The sequence below is a fragment of the Heterocephalus glaber genome, unplaced genomic scaffold (genome assembly GCF_053883595.1).
Source record: "Heterocephalus glaber isolate CG9 unplaced genomic scaffold, H.glaber_assembly_v1.0 deba00001442, whole genome shotgun sequence".
In the NCBI taxonomy this organism is placed as follows: domain Eukaryota; kingdom Metazoa; phylum Chordata; class Mammalia; order Rodentia; family Bathyergidae; genus Heterocephalus; species Heterocephalus glaber.
In genome coordinates, this window is record NW_028258296.1 from 35990629 (window position 1) to 35999897 (window position 9269).

The following is a 9269-nucleotide window of genomic DNA, read 5'->3' on the forward strand; positions in this document are numbered from 1 at the left end:
ATGAGATACTGTCAAACAGAATGCAGCAAATCACCAAGATTATATACCATGATGAAGGAGGATTCATCCCAGGGATGCAAGGATGATTCAACATATGCAAATCAATAAATGTAATACAGCACATCAATAGAACCAATGGCAAAACACACATGATCATCTCAAAGATGCAGAAAAAGCATTTGACAAAGTTCAACACCCATTTCATGTTAAAAACCGTACAGACAAATGGAATAAATGGTCTTTATCTCAATCTGATAAAAGTCATCTATAACAACCCAATAGCCAAAATCATGCTAAATGGACAAAAATTGAAAACTTTTGTTCTAAAAGTGGGAACAAGACAAGGATGTCCACTATCACCACTCTTATTCAGTATAGTTCTGGAAGCATTAGCCAGGGCAATTAGACAAGAGAAAGAAATAAAAGGAATATGGATAGGAAAGGAGTAAGTGAAATTATCATTATTTGCAGATGACATAATAGTCTACATAGAAAACCCAAATACTCCACGTAAAGACTTCTAGATTTAATAACCAAATTCAGTTGCATAGCTGAATACAAAGTGACCACTCAAAATCAATAGCCTTGGGCCATGGATTTAGCTCAGTGGTTCCGCTGCCTGCCTCACAAGCACAAGGACCTGAGTTCGATCCCAGGTACCAAAACAAACAAACAAACAAACAAAAAAACAAACAGAAAAGCAAAAAGAAAATCAATAGCCTTTTTGAAAACAAATAAACTCACTGAAAGATTAAGGAAATCACACCTTTCACAATAACATCCCCCAAAACTGAAATAGTTAGGAATCAAGCTAATAAAGGAATCAAAAGATCTTTACATTGAAAACTACAGTACTTTGAAAAAGAAGATTAGAGATGATATCAGAAAATGGAAAGATATCCCTTGTTCTTGGGTAGGAAGAATCAGTATAGTGAAAATGGCCATACTCCCAAAATTGTTATACAGATTTAATGCAATCCTGATCAAAATACCAATAATATACCTCACAGAAGTAGAAAAAACAATCCTAAAATTCATTTGGAAACAGAAGACATCTAGAATAGCAAAAATAATTCTGGGAAATAAAGGCAAAGTAGGAGACATCACAATCTTTGGCTTGAAACTATATTCCAATGCTATAGTGATAAAAACAGCATGATACTGGCAAAAAAAAAAAAAAAAAAAAAAAAAAACAGACCCAAGGATCAATGGAACAAATTAGAAGATGCAGAAACAACTCCAGACATATTCAGCCACCTTATCTTTGACAAAGTGCCCAAACACATTCACTGGAGGAAAGGTAGCCTTTTTAATAAATGGTGCTGGAAAAATTGGCTTCCAACATGAGAAAGACTTAAACTAGGACCATATCTCTCACCATGCACTAAACTAAACTTGAATTGGATCAAAGATCTAACTATTGAAACAGAAACAATTAACCTGCTGAAAGATAGACTAGGTAGAACTGTTGAAGACACAGGTCTAGGCACAGACTTTGTGATCAAAACCCAAATCACACAGGAAATGTCACAAAGAATCAACAAGTGGGATCTTATCTTATTAAAAAGCTTTTGGGGGCTGGGGATTTAGCTCAGTGGTTCTGGTGCCTGCCCTGCAAGCCTAAGGTCCTGAGTTCGATCCCCAGTACCAAAAAAAAAAAGAAAAGCTTTTGAGCAGCACAAGAAATCACCAGCAGAGTGAAGAGAAAACCCAGAGTGGGAAAAAATTTTTGCCAGCTGTTCCTCAGACAAAGGACTAATATCTAGAATATATAAAGAACTCAAAAAAAAAACCCCCCAAAAACCAATCCCCCCCAATTTAAAGACCCAATCCAAAAATGGGCATCTGAACTGAATAGATATTTCTCAGATGAAGAGGTAGAAATGGCAAATAAAAATAAGAAAAAATGTTCAACATCACTGGTCATCCAAGAGATGCAAATTTAAGGGAAAGAAAAAAAATGAAAAAAGAGGGAAAAAATGGAAACAAAGCTTTTATAAATAGAGAGGGGTGGAGGGATTTAAGACAAGGGGAATGGGGGAAAAAATCCAAGATATATCATATACAGGTACAAATTCCCAATGAATGTTATCATAATGTATACCTGAAATATACCAGTAAACTTAATGAATAAAAATAAAAACAACACTGAGATTTCATCTCACTCCAGAAAGAATGCCTGTTATCAAGAAATCAACCAGGGTGATCCACTTAGCCCACCAGAAACAGAGATCCCAGGTGGCCGGGAGCTCTGCTCCATCCAGCCCGCATCAAGCACAAGGGTGGGGACCAGCCAGAAGGTGAGAACCCCTCACCACTGGCAACACCCACAGCAGTGATCTGCTTAGCTGCTCAGGCTCCTGCAGGACACTTCCCCCACCTCACCTCTGGCTTCCTGGCTGTACTGCTACCTGATTCCACAGGACAAAGACACAAGGGACACCAGACCACTGTATTGGGTAAGTTGGAGGGATCATCACCTCCCATCGGAACATGGACTATCTTCAGGGGAAGGGCAGCTGGAACCTGCAGTATAGCCTTGCAGAGTTCAACCCTACAGAAGGACAGGGAGCTCAACTTGGGACTTGACGCCAGAAATCTGCCTGAATTCCACAGGTCTGTGACTGGCTTGCTGAGACTCACTGACTTATATCTGCATACTGCTGCCCACGTTGTCTATTGTGACAGCAGAGACATATCCTGAAGGAGGCCCTTCATTTTAATTTTAATTTTTTATTTCCAAAATTAGTATTATTGGGGTTTTTTTTGCTCTTATTTTTAATTTTTTTCCTACTCTTTAAAAATTTTTATTTTTCTCTTCTTTTTTCCTTCTTTTCTCTTTCCTTTCTCTCTCTCACACACTTACTCTCTTGCTGTCCCACATTGTTCTTCATCTCCCTTTTTTTTCCTGTTCTGGCCCTAATTCGGATTTCTTCTTTATTTTTCTTTTATTCTGTTTTTCCTTCTCTCGCCTGTATCCTCTGGCCTCACTGCTAACCTTCCCCTATCCTTCTACCTATCTATCCCCCCGCCCCCAACTCCTTCTAACTCCCCATCCTGAAGGGTAAAGTTGCTATATTGAAGAGTTTATTCACTATAAACATATGCTGGGTTGGTCCTCTATTTTGATTTAATTCACACAGTTAAAAGTGATAGATTAATGACTTCCACAAATTGTCATTGTCTAAGCTATACTTGATGGTATGTTGTTGCTGATTGTATCACTTGGGCTAAGGTGTTGTGATTGATCTAGTCAGTGGTCCTTCCTGGTAATGAAACTGAGCCTCAAAGTCATTAGACATTCAAAACCTAAAGACCAGCTATATCTGGAAGACACCTCTGAGAAGCAATCATTCCATAAGGGTTCTAATTACAAGCAAAAAAGATACTTACAATAAGCAATTTCATAGTAACAATCCAGGAATTAAACCAAGGACAGTACCAAAACCAAAAAGGAGAAGACATTTAAGCAAGGCATAAACTCAGACTTCCACCCCACCAAGGGTAAATTCTGGGGGAAACCAGGTGGAAAAGTCTGATAATCAATCACCTGGATACCCTGAACTAATAGCATAGGAAGTAACAAAACAGATGAATGAGGCTCTAGAAAAATTCAAAGCAGAAATAATCTCCCAGATAACTACAGAGATGGTGACCAGAGTGAAAGACATGATTAGAGGGTCTAGAACAAAAACAGATAAAAAAAAAATAGATGAGCTCAGAAACATGCTAGAAGCCATGAATGCTCAGCATAAGAAAGAAATGGAAACCATGGTTGCCCAGCACAAGAAAAAAATGGAATCCCTGCAAGAGGTTCAAACAGATATTCAGGAGATTAAAAACTCCATTGAATGTATTCTCAGCAGATTAAGGGAATATGAAGATAGAATATCAGATATAGAAGAGGATTGCAGTTAAGAACCAGGAAAATGGAGATTTCTTAAAAATAGTAAGGGACCATGAGGAATCAATCCAGCAGCTGCTAGATGATGTAAAGAAGAATAACATAAGACTGATAGGAGTCCACGAAAAAACAGGAGAAAGTACAATAGACATAAAAAAACTGTTCACGTGAGTGATAGTGGAAAACTTCTCAGACAGAGGTAGAGAATTGGGTGTACAGATAAGTGAAGCATATGAACTCCAAATAGCCACTAACAAAAAAAATCTGCACCTAGACATATAATATCAAGATCCCAGAAACTCAACAGAAGAACAAAATCCTACAAGCAGTTAGAGAAAAAAAACAAATCAACTGCAAAGAAAAGCCCATCAGAATCACAGCAGACATCTCAACACAAACCCTCCAGTCAAGGAGAGCCCAGAGTAAAGTATTTCAAGCCCTCAAAGAAAATAACTCTCAACCTAGACTGTTGTATCCTGCAAAATTATCTTTCAAAATTGATGGGGAAATTAGATACTCCATGACAAAGAATACCTGAGAAATTTCATGAACACCAAACCAGCACTACAAGCAATTCTAAACAATATGCTAGAAAAAAACAATGAAGGTCACAACTCCATGAGGCCCAACAGAGGGAAGCCACCAGGCAAGGAAAGAAACTACAGGGAAAGGGGGAAAAATAAATAAAAGAGCTAACAAAAGTAAAACATCATGACAAGGATGAATCAATATCTATCAATTATAACCAACAATGTTAATGCCTCAGTTCACCAATCAAAAGAAATAGACTGGCAGAATGGATTAAGAAGCAAAATCCAACAATATGCTGTACACAAGAAACACACCTAACTCAAAAAAAAATTCATAGACTGAAAGTAAAAGGATGGAAAACAGTTCTCCGTGGGACAGGAACATGGAAAAGAGCAGGGTAACAATCTTATTTGCAGACAAAGTAGATTTCAAACCAAAACTAATTAAGAGAGACAAAGATGGTCACTACATCCTTGTGAAGGGAACAATCCAAAAGGAAGAGATGACAATCATAAATATATATGCACCAAATATGAATGCCCCCAAATATACAAAACAAATACTAAGGGACATGAAAAACCAAATAAGCACTAATACAATTGTAGTGGGGGACCTCAATATTTCACTGTTACAAACAGATCATCTAGACAAAAAATTAACAGTGATATTCTAGAAGTGAACCAAGCTATTGAACAAATGGACTTAAGAGATGTTTACAGAGTGTTCCACCCCACAAAATCAGAATACACATTCTATTCAGCTGCACACAGGTCATTCTCCAAAATAGACCATATGTTAGTTCATAGGACATGACTAAGTAAATGTAAAAGAACTGAAGTTACCCCTGTATATTATCAGACCATAGTGCAATAAAATCGGAGATCAATAACATAAGAAACCGCTAAACTCCCACAGTCACATAGAAAGTGAATAATAACCTCCTGAAAAACCAATGGATCACAGAGGAAATTAAAGAAGAAATTAGACAGTTTCTACAAGTAAATGATAAGGCCAGTAAGTACAACATACAGGAATCTATGGGACACAATGAAAGCAGTTCTATGTGGGAAATTCATAGCAGTAAATGCCCATATTAGGAAAACAGAGAGAACTCAAATAAATAATCTAATACAGAACCTCAAGCTCCTAGAAAAGGAAGAGCATAGCAAACTCAAAGCTCATTCAAGAGAGGAAATTAAAAAATCAGAGCAGAAATCAATGCAATGGAGGCTAAGAAAATGATACAAAAAAATCAATGAATCAAAGACTTGGTTTTTCGAAGGAATGAATAAAATTGATAAACCTTTAGCCAAATTTATCAAAAAAAGGAAAGAAAAGACTTAAATCCATGCAATTAAGAACAAAAAAGGTGAAGTCACAGCAGACCCAGCAGAAATTCAGAGGATCATCAATACCTACTTCAAGAACCTGTACTCTAATAAAATGGAAAACACAGAAGAAATGGACATATTCCTAGATACATACATATTGCTAAAGTTAAATGAAGGAGATATAGAAATTCTAAACACCCCAATTACAATGAGTGAAATTGAAAATGTAATACAAAATTTACCAACAAAGAAAAGCCCAGGTCCTGATGGCTTCACTGTTGAATTCTACAAGACTTTCAAAGAAGAACTATCACCATTACTTTTTAAACTCAGCAAGGAAATTAAAAGAGAAGCAATACTTCCAAATTCATTCCTGGAAGCAAGTGTTACTTTGATTTCAAAACCAGGGAAAGACCCAACCAAAAAAGATAAATACAGGCCAATCTCCCTAATGAACATAGATGCAAAAATCCTCAACAAGATACTGGCAAACAGAATACAAAGGATCCTGAAGAAGATCATACACGCTGACCAAGTCAGATTTATCATAGGAATGGAAGGATGGTTCAACATGCGTACATCAATAAATGTAATACAATATATTAACAGAGCCAAGGACAAAAACCATATGATCATCTCAATAGATGCAGAAAAAGCATTTGACAAAATCCAACACCCATTCATGATAAAAATCCTACAGAAAATTGTAATGAAAGGTTTTTATCTCAACCTGATTAAGGCTATCTATGAAAACCCAACAGCCAACATCATAGTAAATGGTCAAAAACTGAAAACCTTCATGCTAAAATCAGGAACAAGACAAGGATGCCCACTATCACCACTCCTGTTTAATATAGTTCTGGAAACATTAGCCACAGCAATTAGAAAAGAGAAAGAAATAAAATGAATAAAGATAGGAAAGGAAGAATTTAAACTGTCACTATATGCTGATTATATGATATTTTACATAGAAGACCGAAAAAACTTCACCAAAAGACTTCTAGACTTAATTGACAGATTCATCAGAGTAGCTGGATACGAGCTCAACACTCAAAAAACAATGACCTTCTTATACACAAATAACACTCACTGAGAGAGAAATTAGGGAAACAATCCCTTTTAAAATAACATCCAAAAAAATGACATCTAAGAATCAATCTAACAAAGGAAGCAAAAGTCCTCTACACTGAAAACTACAGGGCTCTGAAAAAGGAGATTGAGGAAGATATAAGGAAATGGAAAGACATCCCTTGTTCCTGGGTAGGAAGAACCAATATAGTGAAAATGGCCATATTTCTAAAACTGCTATGTAAATTTAATGCAATGCCAATTGAAATTCCAATAATATACTTCACAGAGCTAGAGAAAACAATCCAAAAATTCATTTGGAACCAGAAGAGGCCTGGAATACCAAAGCCATTCTAAGCAACAGAGACATGGTTGAGGGTATCATAATCCCTAACTTGAAACTATACTACAAAGCTACTGTGATAAAAACAGCATGGTACTGCCCAAGAAACAGACCCGGGGATCAGTGGAATAGATTAGAAGATCCAGAAACAACTCCAGACATACTCAACCACCTCATCTTTGACAAAGGAGACAACTGCCGTCACTGGAAGAAAGAGAACCTATTTGATAAATGGTGTTGGAAAAACTGGATTTCACCATGCCAAAGATTAAAACAAGACCCATATCTATCACCACGCACTAAACTAAGATCAAAGTGGTTTAAAGATCTAAATATTAAAACAGAAACCCTAAACTTGCTGTAAGATAGGTAGAACTCTTGAAGACATTGGCATAGGAAAAGACTTTATGAACAAAACCTCAGTCACATGGAAACTAGCACAAAGAATCAACAACTGGGATCTCATCTCATTAAAAAGCTTTGGTACTGCAAGAGAAACCACCAACAGAGCTAAGAGACAACCTACAATGTGGGAAAAATACTTTAGCAGCTGTGCCTTAGATAAAGAACTACTATCTAGAATATATAAAGAACTGAAAAAAATCAGACCTCCCAAATTCAAAGACCCAATTCAAAAATGGGCACCTGAAATGAACAGACATTTCTCAGACAAAGAAGTAAAAGCAGCAAATAAATATGTGAAAAAATGTTCAACATCACTGCTTGTTTGAGAGATGCAGATGAAAAAACTTTGAGATTCCACCTCACTCCAGAAAGAATGGCTGCTACCAAGAAATCAACCAATAACAAATCCTGGCAGGGGTGGGAGGAGAAAATAACCCTTCTCTGTTGTTGATGGGAGTGCAGACTGGTGCAACCGTTGTGGAAATCCGTATGGAGATACCTCAAAGAACTAAGACTAGAGGTCCCATTTGACTCAGCTATTCCCCTGCTGGATACCTTCCCAAAAGAATTAAAAGAATCATACAACAGTGATATATGTGAACCCAAGTTTATAGTGGCACAGTTTGTAATAGCTAAAGCTTGGAAACAGCCCAAGTGCCCATCAACTGGAAACTAGATAAAGAAGATGTGTTTTTTAAAAATTTTTTATAAAATGGAGTACTACTCAGCCATAAAGAATGAGAAACTATAGACATTTATAGCTAAATGGATGCATATTGAGGCCATCCTCTTAAGTGAAATAAATAGGACACACGTGTAAATACCCAATAGTTTCTCTTGTGTGAGCAACTGAACGTGTAAATAAGGGTTAAAATGATTAAAAGGAATAATTGATAATTTGACATAGGAAGAAAAGGTCCATAGGGGTATAGGTGGTGGGAGGGGAAGGGGAAAGAAAAGAAGGGAAAGGAAAATTTATGAGAAAAGAAAAAGAATGGAAATGAAGTCTACGTAAATAGGGAAGGGTGGAGGGGTTGGAGGGTGCACAGGTAATGGGGAAAAAATAAGGACCAAGATGCATCATGTATAGGTACAAGCACCCAATGATAAATGTAAACATATTGTATACCTAAAATGTACCAATAAAAGAGTTTAAGAGACAAAAAAGGAAATCAACCAATAACAAATTTTGGAGGGGCTGTGGGAAAAAAAGGAATCCTTCTTCAGTGCTGGTCGGAGTGTAGAGTGGTGCAACCACTGTGGAAATCAGAGTGGATATTCCTCAAAACACTAAAACTAGAGGTTCCATTTGACCCAGCTATTCCCCTGCTGGGTATGTTCCTGAAAGAATTAAAAGCATCACACCACAATGATATATGTGCACCCATATTTATGGTAACATGGTTTTTAATAGCTACATCAGCTTATAAATGGATAACAGCCCATCAGCTGATGAATGGATAAAGAAGATGTGGTTTATTTATACAATGGAGTACTACTCTGTCATAAACTTTTTTTTTTTTTGGTACTGGGGATCAAACTTGGGACCTTGCGCTTGCGAGGCAGGTGGCGGAACCACTGAGCTAAATCCCTGGCCCTAACTACTCCATCATAAAGAAGGATAAATTTGAGAGATTTCTAGGTAAATGGATGCATTTTGAGACCATACTTTTAAGTGAATTAAATT